At 46.4% G+C, this 12,010-nt stretch overlaps 1 long non-coding RNA gene across 1 annotated transcript in view; it reads left to right on the top strand.

The window, feature by feature from the left end:
- The first annotated feature begins 301 nt into the window (after window positions 1-301).
- LOC110330227 overlaps window positions 302-12,010 on the top strand; it is a 21,073-nt gene continuing 9,364 nt past the window's right edge. The window contains exons 1-2 of the long non-coding RNA XR_002380946.1: window positions 302-654; window positions 3,524-3,681. This is a non-coding gene — a long non-coding RNA (uncharacterized LOC110330227). The remainder of the gene's footprint in view (window positions 655-3,523; window positions 3,682-12,010) is intronic.

Raw genomic sequence — 12,010 nt, 5'->3', positions numbered from 1 at the left:
ATTTCCACATGCTGAGACACTGGCTTCACAAAAGGACTTACCTAGAAGCAAGATCCCCTTTTGGGCATAATTCCTTGGCTCTCCCTCTTGTATTGCCTACTTTACAGATAACTCCTTGTCTTAGAATCCTGAAGGACAGCCACTCCACAATCTCAGCTCAGCACCGATACGAAGCCACCTCACACAGTTGTAAAACCATAAGATAATCAGCAATAATTCTACTGACAGACAATAATTCCCAAGGGAGTGCACAAATGTGCCCAAGTCCCCAGTTGATATAACGAGATGGCTCTAAAGCTTTGTGAAATCTCACACAACATGGTTTTCCAGAAAGACAACTGGAGGCAACATCTTCCAGGTCATGAGGAAGCAGCCTCGAGCAGCTGAGAGCCAGTCTACATAACAGACTAATGGGTACTACAACTGCCTGATTCTCACCAGGGCCAAAAGCTTTCTGGGAAGTTGGAGGAGTGAGGAATAGTAATTGGGTAGATAAAAATGTACAAGCCAGGGATCAGGGAGGCGTGAATACTATCATGAGTGGGACGAGGGTGTTCTGCTCTTACAGCGCCAGCCGAGGTCCGTGGCAACAGAGGAGCCAACACAACTGTTCTTGGAACCTGCTTTGGAAGTTTCCCAGTTGGACGGCGAACTGTAAGTCTTGCTTCATTTCTCTGTTCAATACAAAATTTCAGGTTAGCAGTAGCAATATCAGAAGGGCCCTCTCCCATGTTGGTTCTCGGTCCTTTGGGGTACTTTGCCACTGTTCTTGTTGAGACACCCAAGAGGATACTTCACTTAGCATTTCCCAATAGTATTTGAGTTGAGCTGGAGGAGCAAACGAGATGTTGGGGGAAGTTGAGCAAGGACTGGTGGGTCATGGTTCCGTTTGATTTCTTATAGCATCAGCTCTTCAGTTCAGAAAGCAAATAACATCTGTTTGTAATATTGTTCTTATAAAAGCTCTCCAGACTGTTCATTTTTAAGAGCAGGGGCTGGTGACAAGCTAAGTGGCTACTGTTTAACTCAATCATATAAAGTTTAACTTGAAAGTCAAGATGCTGAGTGGAAAACTGGACAATTCCTCCTTCCTAGAGGGGTGGTGTTGGCTTGGCGTAGTTACCCTCAGAGTTGTATTCTGCGTTGCAAAGGGTTTCCATAGCACCTGGCACATTCTGTAATTCCTCTTACGAGACTGCATTTCAAGGTTCATCTGCTTCCATATTGCTTTGTTTGTGTTCATTTGCTAATTGTTGTGAATCAAACTCGGGCCAGGTGCTGGTGGTGCTTGGGGGAGCAGAAGCAGGTGGGTCTCTGAGTTTGAGGCTAGCCTGATCTACAGAGCTAGCCCCCAGGGTAGCCAGGGCTATGCACAGAAACCCTACCTTTAAAAAAACAAAACAAACAAACAACCCAAATCAAACAAAAGAGTCAAACTCGGGGCCTCTTGCCTAGTTGGTAAGTGCTGGCCCTGCCAATAAGCTATAATCCAACTTCAAATTTCTATTCTCTGTGACTCCCAGATGTGACCTCAGATGGCAGTGTGTTTGTTTATAAACATCAAACCTATCTTGAGGTCACAGGACAAACTTCAGAAGCTGGCTCATGTCATCTGTCTTGTAGAGGCAGTGTCTCTTGTAGCGTTTCTACCACTGTGCAGTGCACGCCGGAGTAACTGGCCCTTGAGCTTCCAGCCTGTTCTGTCTGTACGCTCCATGTCTACCCATAGGCTAGATCACAGATGTGTGCTCCTCCATGCCTGGCTGTCCTCAAACTCACGGCAATTCTCCGGCTGCAAGCTAGGAGTGAGGGGTTCATAGGCATGAGACACCATGAACCCCCAGGAGTTACCGTCTTATCTAAAAGTGAGAAACAGACCATCGCTGCTGTCGGTTAGTAGGGTCACCGGTCACCGTGGGCTCCACTGTCTCCTACAGCACTCTGCCACGGGAGTGATAAACGCTATGCTCAGAAACCACACGCACGGGCATCTTGCTAAATTCTTGGTTTATCTTTAAACTTAAACCAACACTGGCATTGATTTGCCTGAAACTGGACCTGCTATCAGAGCAGGGAGCCCTGACCTCTGGATAATCATTAAAACTCAGGCCCAGACAAGTTAGAGAGGAGGCCAGGAAAACAGGAACAGGAAGAATTGGGAGCAGATTTTACAAAGAATGGAGGACCAAAAGCTGCCCTTCATCCCGGCAGAGTCGGGAGGACCTTCTACAAAATGAGGTACCGAGAGGCTTCAGAAGAAAAAAAAAAAAAAGCAGTGCACTCTGGTCCTCCTGACAGGTGAGGGGGGGTCTCAGGTTTCTGTGATATTGGTTAGAAGAGGAGGGATATTGGGTTTTTTTTTCCCCCAAGCTTGTTTAACCACATTTTAATTATATTTTTTAATTATTGGGGAGAGAGGAATCCACATACCCCTGTGCGTGTGTGTTGATTGGAGGTAACTTTTGGGTATCGATTCCATCTACTATGTGGGTTCTGGGGATGGGACTAAGGCATTGATGGCAGGCACCTTTACCACCGAGAAACATTACTAGTCTTATTTATTGGAGTGCCCGTGACTCTATGTGCATGTGCGTGCGTGCATGTACATGTACATGTGCACACATGTGTGTGTGAGAGTGTGTATGTGTATGTCTGTCCATGTGTGCACGAGTGTGTATGTTTGAATGTCAGTGCGTGTATGTGTGTGTGTGTGTATGCATGTGTGAGTGAAGTTTGTGTATGTGTGTCCATGTGCTCCATATGTAAATGTGTATGTTTGTCTGTGTGTACATGTGTATTGTGTGTATGTATGTGTAAATATGTGTATGAGTGTGTCCATGTGCACATGCGTGTAAGTATGTGTGTCCATGTGTGCACATGTGTATGTTTGAATGTCAGTGTGTGTGTGTGTATGCAGTGTGTGTGTGTGTGTCCATATGCGCACAAGTGTGTGTGTGTGTGTGTGTGTGTGTGTGTGTGTGTGTGTGTGTGTCAGACTTTCTGCAGTTGGTTTTCCCCTTTCACTGTTGGTTCCGGGATGACACTGAGGTCATTAGGCTTGTGCAACCCTTTGAACTACTAAGTCATCTCACCAACCACACATTTTTGACTAGAACATTATTCTCAGCTTTTTCCTGATTTCAAATGAGATTTCTTCGCCTCCTTTTAAACTCCAACTCTCGCACCGCCTGATTAGCCAGGGGAGGCGCTGACCTCTTGCCCATTTCCCAACTCCCTGGAAGTCTTTACCTTTTCATCTGGGAATCTAAACAGCAGTAAACCAAGATAAGGAAGGACTCCTCGTCTGGGTAAATCTGGAATTTCTGATAAGCCTAAGGTGTGCAAATGAGGAAATTGGAATTCAAAGGAATCTGGTGACTGTGCAGTGCCTCAGAGCTTGGAAGGCAGCTGTCTCTCTGGTCCCGAAGCATAGGTTTTTTCCTTTCTGAGAGAAGTACTTCCTGCTTCCTGTGTGCAATACATCCTTTATACACCTACACACACCTCACCCTTCTTTTGACAGGGACTCACATGGCCTCAAACTTGCTCTCTAGCCAAGGATAACCTTTAACTTGCTGAACCTCTAGGAAGACCAGAGCATATACCCAAGCTTCCCACAAAAGCTCCTCAAATTCCAATCTCTTCTGGACCAGAGCTGCCCTTCAAGTGCCGGGATTGCAGGTGAAGCCCATGTATGTGTATGTGCGTGAATACCATATATGTGTAGGTATCATGGAGGCCAGAGAGGGTTTGGGACTTGGAACTAAAGTTATATATAGTTGTGAGCCATTTGGAGTGGACACTAGAAACCCCAATCAGATCCTCTTCAGGCAAAGCAAGTGTTCTGAACCCCGAAGCCATCTCCCAAGTTCTTATCACCATAAACTCACAGTAGCACACAAAGCTGGGGCTGTCTTTATTTACCCCTGTGTTCCAGAGGCATGAGAGTTCGAGTGACTTTTCGTTTCTACAGCTAGTCAACGGCAGCAGTGTGCATCCAGTCTTCTTGTCTCCAATACCCCTGCCCGCCTAGCCACCATATACCACCATCCTTCCTTTCTTGACGGTAGGGAGTCACATAACAGCCAGTCATAGTGTCTCACAACTGTAATCCCAGCACCCAGAAAGCTGAGGCAGGAAGATTACCATGAGTTCAAGGATATACCAGGACAATAGAGTGAGTTACAGGCCCATCCAGACCACAAGATGAGACCCTGTTTCAATGTCTTGCTACATCCCCCAGAGTCATCTTAGCATCCTCTCAGCTGCCCACTGCAGTGCTTAGCACCACACCCGCCACAGGGAATCAACAGTTTCTACACCTACCCGTAACCGTCATGGTCATGAGGAGGAAGAGAATGCCCAGCTAAGTTGGTGATTAACTGGAATGTTGGTAGACCTTCAGAAACCAGATCCACATGTGCCTTGGCTGTCAAACTGCGGTGTGACACACAATAATCCCAGCACTGCGGAAGTGAGAAAGAAGGGTCCTGAATTCCAGGCCAGCTTGGATTAAATAGCAGGAGCCTACCTCCAAACTACAACTGAACCAGAACCAAAGCAAGGGAGATACTCTTTAAGAAAAGCAGAGATATCCGAATAAGGCGCTTAGCCCAGGCTGGCCACCTCCAGCCTCAAGCTTCCTGAAAACAGGGAGTGAGCTGCCACACCCTGTGTCTCTTTAAGAATTCCTTAAGGCCAAGTGGTTGTGGCCACATACCTTTAATCCCAACACAGGTGGATCTCTGTGAGTTCCAGGATAGCCTGGTCTACAGAGTGAGTTACAGGACAGCCAAGGGTACATAGAAAAACCTTATCTCAAAAAAAAAGTGGAAGTGAATAAGGGTGAGGCAGGTCATTTGGTGGGATGCCCAGGCCACAAAGCAGAAAATGAGCTTGTGAATCTAAGCCCAGTTCCCTGGCCTGAGTTCCCTTCCCACTTCAGAGTGCAGGCTCAGGATTCTGGGTTTATTGACCCTGTGCTCTAAACCTGGAGCTGGCTGGACTTTCTAGGCCCCACGGCACCTCTGATGTCATGAAAGTTTGCCTCAAAGGTGCCAGGAGGGATTTCTCAGAAGAGGTGAAGTGCTGAAGGCACTCAGAATACAACCCAGAAAGCCAGGGCATGAAGTCTGTTCTTGGCATTAGATGGTGGAAACTTGAAGAGCCACAGAGGAAAGTGCCCTGCCCAAATTCCAGAATGGAGAAGGAGCTGGAAACTAAAGTGTGGTGGTGCACACCTTTAATCCCAGCGTTCAGCCAGAGGCAGGAGCAGGTGGATCCCTGTTTGGAGCTAGCCTCACCTACATAGGGAGTTCCGGGAAAGCCAGTGCTACCTAATAGAGAGAACCTGTCACAAAAAAAAAAAATAATAATGTGCATATATGTGTATACACATGTATACGCACATACATATAGATCATTTATTTGAAAAGGTATGAGCTGAGTGTGTGACTTATGCCTTTAATCCCAAGACTTTGGCTACTGAAGCAGGAGGATCACCAAGAGTTTAAGGGCATCATGTTGTGGTCTGACCCCACCCCCCAAGAATAGCTGTTGCCACTTTGTTTGTTCCATGCCTGCCAGCTATTTCATATTGTTGCTGTATTATTATGCCTGCCAGTCATTGGCTGGCTCACAGCAAGGTCATGCTGACCACACGTCCTGTTAGGTTCTGAGCGATCTGAGGTTTATTAATCTTAAAAAAATTCCACAAAGTTTTATGTAGGACCCATCAAGTTAAAGGTCAATATGAACTGTTAAGTCTAAAATGCCTTGAGCTCAGAGTGTGTGTGTGTGTGTGTGTGTGTGTGTGTGTGTGTGTGTGTATTTTTCTTTATAAGCCTACCCTGAGAACAGACTGATACCCCAATTAGGTTCTTGATTCCTTTTTGTGGTCCTGATCCACTCAGTACCAGGGTGTGCGTTCAATAAACTATTCACGCTCAAATGAGATTGGTGTTCCTATGGTTTGTGTGGCGATTTCAATCACAGGCTATGAAATGAGTTTCAGTCAAAACTGGGTATGGTGTCTCACGTCTATAATCTCAGCACTCCGGAGTTGGAGGCATGCCGGGCACGGAGGTGTGTATCTTCAATCTCAGCATTCACTCAGGAGGCAGAGGATGGTAGATCTTTTGCCTGACAAACACATGGCCCAGGGGTTGATTCTCAGACTTAAAGAAACAGTAATTGTGGTGGTCATTTTTAATCCCAGCACTCAGGAGCAGAGGCAGGTGGATCTCTGAGTTCTAGGCCACCTGGTCTACAGACAAGTTCCAGGACAGCCTGGGCTACACAAAGAAACCCTGTACTGGGTGTGTGTGGGGGGGGGGGGATAGGGGGAAGAACAGTTGAAGAACTTGCTTCCTGAGCCGGCAGCCATCCCTGGGCCTGACTCCCTACTTGTGGCTTAGTTAGAAACTATTCCTTTGGGCTGGAGAGATGGCTCCGTGGTTAAGAGCAGTGACTTGCTCTTCTAGAGGTCCTGAGTTCAATTCCCAGCAACCACATGGTGGCTCATAGCCATCTGTAATGAGATCTGATGCCCTCTTCTGGTGTGTATGAAGACAGCTACAGTACACTCACATAAAATAAATAAATAAATCTTAAAAAAAGAACTATTCCCTTAAGATACTTTTCAGACTTGAGAAATATAACTAAACATAGCACCTAACACAGGATTGCCATGGGCATTCACCAAGCTCTGAAGGCAGTGTGCTAAGTGTAGTACCTGGCACATAGTAGCTGCTTAATAAAAATGATTGTGCCATTCCTTTAGCTGCCCTTGATACAGCATACCTGCTGTCTGCCCAGCATTTGAACTTGCATTGCTTCATGCAAGATTAGCTCTATTCGTTATGAACATGATATCTAATAAACAGTATCCCTGCATGATGATGGGGAAAGTATCTGTGCTGGAGGGGTTGAGAGACTTGCCCAGGGGAACAGGCAACTCTTTGAAAAACGTCAGGGTATCAAAGGGTCTCTGAGTACACCCCACTGAGACGATCTCATCCAGGGCACAGAGCGTGAGATGAGTCCCTGCTTCCCACCATCCTCTCTCCTGAAGCTGAGATCTCTGGGTCCTTGGGTAGAACAGGCCACAAACCAAACCAAAGGACACAGGACCCAAGCCATTGGCAGGCCCCACATCCAGCTCTGTTAGAATCTGGAAATCGTTCGCTTGGTTAGCTTGTTTGTTTTATTATATAGTAGAATTTTATTGTTGTTGCTTTTCATTTTGTTTTAGAGACAGGGTTTCCCTGTGTAGCCCTGGCTGTCCTGGAACTCACTCTGTAGACCAGGCTGGCCTCGAACTCAGAGATCGCCTGTCTCTGCCTAAAAGAGACAGGCTAAAAGCTGAGTGCTCGGGCTAAAAGCGTGTGCTACCATCGCTTAGGTTTCATGTAATAGAAAAAAGATTAAGACAGGGTCTTATTGTGTAGCCCTGGCTGTTCTGGAATTTGCTACGTAGAACAGGCTGGGCTTAAACTCATGGAGGTCTACCTACTTCTGTCTCCTGAGTCCTAGAAGGTAAAGGCTTGTGCTGCTGTGTCTGGTGGTGTTTGTTTGTTTGTTGTTTTTGTTTGTTTTGATACAGATTGCTTAGTTCATGCTGCGGGCAATAAGAATCTACTTTTAGATCTGTCCTAACCCTAGGGACTGTCATTATAGATGCATCCCTATTGACTATAATGTGCAGAACACCTCACCTGACTGTTTTTCCTGGTAAAGAACCAGGACTCTTGTCTTTGGTGTCCCAGGGTGATAAGAGAAACATGGAAGCTATAGCAGCCCCAGAGCATCACAGTTTTCACCTTCGTGACCAAGCTCAGCACCTCCCATGGGAAGAGCAGAGGGGTTGGGCCCCAGCTACCATTTACCCACAAAGCAACGGGCTTAATGGACAGAGCCATTCACATCTTCCATTCACTGGCTGCAGGAAGATGCCTACCGACTATACACGAACACGCACACGTCCGTGAGGTGCACACTGTGCCAATAGTGACGAACTAACAGCACAAAGTAAACACCTCGCTGTGGGACTCAAGGCTTCCTCAGGAAAATGCCACAGATGAGTTAGGATGTCGGCTGACTAAGCACAGTCAAGGGCTGGTTAATATTTTCAGGACAGAGACTAACTGTTACACTGGGGAGAGAACCTTGACACTAAGAACTTTATAAGAATTCTGTTTTCCTATTTTTATTTATTTATTTATTTATTTATTCATTCATTCATTCATTCATTTTAAGACAGGATACTCCTGTGCAGATCAAGTTGATCATCAAGTTCTCAAGGCTCCTGCCTCAGCCCTGGGTACACTAAGTTTTTTACAGTTGAGAGATGACTAACCTTCCCACTGTCTGTAATTCCTAGCAGTGACTTGGGTCACTGTGTGACTCTCTATCTCAGCCTGAGACCCTTTCTGGAACAAGTTGAACAGCGTGTAAATGGCTTTACACTCCAGCCCCTCTCAGGTGTTTTTAGTAGAGAGAGCAAAAATGTGATTAAAACAAACAAAAACACGCAAAACCCACAGTTGCCCTTTCTCTTAAAAGTAAAGATACCTGAGCGGAGAAATGGCTCAGTGGTTAAGTTCACTTGTTTTTGCAAAGGCCCCAGGTTTGAGTCTCAGGACCCCACGAAGAGGCACATACCCTTCTCAATATCAGTTCAAGTCTGTGGTACACAGATACACATGCGGACAAAACACACCAACAACAATTTATTGTTTGTTTGTTTGTTTGAGACAGGGTTTTTCTGTGTAGCCTTGGCTGCCCTGGAACTCACTCTGTAGACCAGGCTGGCCTCGAACTCAGAAATCTGCCTGCCTCTGCCTCCCAAGTCCTGGGATTAAAGGCGTGAGCCACCACGCCCAGCACCAACAACATTTTTAAAAAATTAAAAACACCTACTTTAGCCGGGCGTGGTGGTGCACGCCTTTAATCCCAGCACTCAGAAGGCAGAGGCAGATGGATTTTTGAGTTCGAGGCCAGCCTGGTCTGTAAAGTGAGTTCCAGGACAGCCAGGGCTATACAGTGAAACCCTGTCTCAAAAAAAACCAAAAAAACAAAAAAAACAAAAAAAACAAACCACCAACAACAAAAACACCACCTACTTTGTTATTTTATTATTGTTGTCATTATTACCTCACTTTGGGGGGGTGTTTGTTTGTTTCTTTGTTGAGACAGGGTTTCTCTGTGTAGCCTTGGCTTTCCCAGAAATCACTCTGTAGATCAGGCAGGTCTGCGCCTCACAGAGATCTGTCTGCGTCTGCCTCCCAAGTGCTGGGAAAGATGTGTGTCACCCCCTGGCTAAAACACCTATTTTAAAAATGACTCAAATCAAATAAAAATGACTCAGTTAATCTGGTCACGGTGTGCAGCCTCAGCACGCGGGAAAGCGGAGACGGGAGGGTCAGGAGTTATGAATAGGCATTCAAGGTTATCCTAGGCTGCAAAGCAAATTCAGTCCTAGTCTCATTAAAAACAAAAGCAGAGCAGACGCAGCTACGGGTGTGGAAACGTAGCTCAATGGTTAGTGATCTCCAGCCGTACAACATGGGTTCTATCCCAGGCCCCATCACAGAGAAACCATGAGAGCCAGGCATGAGGGTACAAACCTGAAACCCTAGTGAAATCTTAGCACTAGGAAGGTAGACGTGGGATAATCAGAAGTCCACGGCCAGCCTTAGCTGCATAGCAAGTTCAGAGGGCCAGCCTGGACGGTAGGAGACTCTATCTCAACAAACAAACAAACAAACAAACAAACGGCTGAGTTAGGAAAGCGCTTGCCACCCAAGCACCAGGAGATGAATTCAAGCCCAGCACCCACATAGAAAGCTAGGTGTGAAAAGTAGTGCTTCACCTTCTTTCTCTATTTTTAAAATAATTTGGTTATGTGTACAGGTGTTTCGCCTGCACAAATGTATCTGCACCACATGCATGCAGTGCCTACAGAGGTCAGAAAAGGGAGTTTTATCCCGGGTACTGGAGTTACAGAAGGTCGTGAGCTGCCACGTGGGTGCCAGGGATCTCATCTGGGTCCTCTGGAAGAGCACCCAGTGTTCATAATTGCAGAGCCAGCTCCCAGCAATTGCCTCTTCTACACACTCAGCGAACGTTTACTGAGACTGAATAGAAAGGGAGAAAAGCGCGAGTGCCGAGCAACCGCAAGCACCGCATCGCACGCTCTCTCTGCTTCCGGTCCCATGGCACCCTCTCCCTGCTGTAGATACAGTGTGACCAGCTGCCCCAAGCTCCTGCTGCCTCAGTGGACCGTGTCCTCAAAACCATGAGGCAAAAGAAACCCTTCTTCCTTAAACTACTTGTGGTGGTTTGAATCGGACATCCCCGTAGTTTTTGAGCATTTGAATGACTTGTTCCCAGTTAGTAGAGCTGATTGGGTAGGTTTAAGAGGTGTGGCCTTGCTGATGGAATTTCATCACTGAGGGTGGGCTTTGAGATTTCAAAAGCCACGCTTCACTTTCTGTTCACCCTGTTTCTGCTTGTGGTTCAAGATTTGTGTTCCCAGCTGCGGTGTTTACCACCTGTTGCCCTTCTGTCCCTCCACTGTAGATCCAAACCCTCTAAAACTATAAGACCAAATAAACTTAATTTTATAAATTGCTTTGGTCATGGTGTTTTATCACAGCAATAGAAAAATAATGGATTAAAACTGATTTTATTGGCATTTTGTTATAGCTATAAGAAAAGTAACTAACCTTTGTAAGGGAGGTTCTGATACTAACATCCTGTCTCTCAATTGGTTCTTGATTTGTCAGTAAAGAAGTCTAGGGGGAAATTGCTGGGCAAAAGGTACAAATGGGACTTCCGGGTCCCAGGGGACAAAGGAGACACAAGGAAGGAGAGTGGTCTTTCTGTCATGCTTTAGAAGAAGAAGAAAATAGCAATCGTGTGAGGTCTCGGGAGAGAGCTTGGGCAAGTAGCCTCCTCTACTGGCAGGTGGCCAAGGATGTCTGGCAGACGCTAGGTGGGACTAGCCACCAAGTTTATGGCAGGTGGAGAGAGGGAGATAATAAATTGATAAGGGCAAGCTTTTTCAGGTGGGAGATATCTGCGCCCAGCAATTGTGCCTAGAAGGCAAGTTGTAAAGTAACAACGTGTGTGTGTGTGTGTGTGTGTGTGTGTGTGTGTGTGTGTGTGTGTGTGTGTGTGTCTTTGATCCTCAGATTCAATCAAGGGTCATGGGGAGCGGGCTGGTAGCAGCAAGATCACCTCCCAGAGCCAAAGGAGAGTAAAGCAAAAGAGAGGCCAGGAGGGGCTGGTAGCCCAGCCTAACCCTGGCAAAGGCAGTAGCTATTTAAAACTACACGCAACAACCTTTTATACACACATGGCCCGAAGCCACTGCACAGCATAAGAGTTAGTGCATACCGCCGGCCAATAACCTGAAGACTGCACAGAATTACAGGATCTGAGGGCTAAGATACTTAGGGGTTCCCTTTGACAGCCTATCCTGTGAGGGAGGCCGAGACTTAGGAAACCACAGGCTCTTGCCCAAGGTCACATTGTAAGCAATTATTTGACCACTTTTGACCCGAGGATCTGTATACTTCCTAAGTGTTCACAAAGAACTCTTCACTCTATTGGGGTACGCAAGAACTGGAGTGTCGGAGCTGGAAGCACTTGGCTCCGGGCTCAGCCTCTCCCCTGGGGCTGAGGTCCCAGAGCTCTCCAACTTGGAAGGTAATTTTATGGAATGTTTTGAGTGCACCTGTGTTCTGTGACCATGTTCTGTCCCATAAGGACAGATGTGGCATTTTCTCGTTTTTATTTACCATATTCGCACTCAGAACATTTTCGATTTTGAGCATTGCCCATCTTGATTTTCACATTAAGGGTGCTCAACTTGAATGTAAATGAGGGCCTCTGGGGTGATCAGAAAGATCACTTACAACAAATCTTCATTTTTCAACCTCTCTCTCTCCTCTCCTCTCTCTCTCTCTCTCTCTCTCTCTCTCTCTCTCTCTCTCTCTCTCTCTCT

Source organism: Mus pahari, chromosome 13, assembly GCF_900095145.1.
Source record: "Mus pahari chromosome 13, PAHARI_EIJ_v1.1, whole genome shotgun sequence".
Taxonomy (NCBI): domain Eukaryota; kingdom Metazoa; phylum Chordata; class Mammalia; order Rodentia; family Muridae; genus Mus; species Mus pahari.
The sequence above is the reverse complement of the archived record's forward strand: the minus strand, read 5'-3'. Positions and strand labels throughout refer to the sequence as shown.